At 50.9% G+C, this 525-nt stretch overlaps 1 protein-coding gene across 1 annotated transcript in view; it reads right to left on the reverse strand.

The window, feature by feature from the left end:
* DIRC2 (disrupted in renal carcinoma 2) overlaps positions 1-525 on the reverse strand; it is a 52246-nt gene that overhangs the window by 50824 nt on the left and 897 nt on the right. The gene's annotated exons all lie outside the window — the stretch shown is intronic.

Raw genomic sequence — 525 nt, forward strand, 5'->3', positions numbered from 1 at the left:
GGGGGTTGACGCCTCCATCTCACATTCCCTCTATGATGGGACGTCCGTTCTCATCCTCACCCCAGAACTGACGACATGACCCGACATAGAACCATGCACAGCGGCGCGTGTCACATCCCTGGTGATCAGAAGGCGCTGCAGACAGTTTCACTTCCCTCCAAACTTTTCATGTCACCAAAGAACTCGTCACGAGACATTGTAGGAGTGAAAGGGGACAGGACGGGGAGCAGACATTATTAGGGTGCAGGAGGGTGGAATATAGAGCAAGGTGAAGTGGAGTCAGGAGGCCTGTGGAGCGTACAGATGGGTGTAATTCAGCATATTGGGGTACAATGGGGTACACTATGGACATTAATTCTTCCATCATCCACTTGACGAGGAAGTAGGACCGGACTGGTATGAGGTGCACTATGGGGGGTGGGGTACAGTACAATGTACTGGGGTAAAGGGGGTCATATTAAGGTGCAGGGGAAATACTGGAGTATATAGGGGGTTATGCAGTATATCGAGGATACAGTTGGGATA

Source organism: Nanorana parkeri, unplaced genomic scaffold (assembly GCF_000935625.1).
Source record: "Nanorana parkeri isolate BGI_ZX_2015 unplaced genomic scaffold, ASM93562v1 scaffold320, whole genome shotgun sequence".
NCBI classification, from domain to species: domain Eukaryota; kingdom Metazoa; phylum Chordata; class Amphibia; order Anura; family Dicroglossidae; genus Nanorana; species Nanorana parkeri.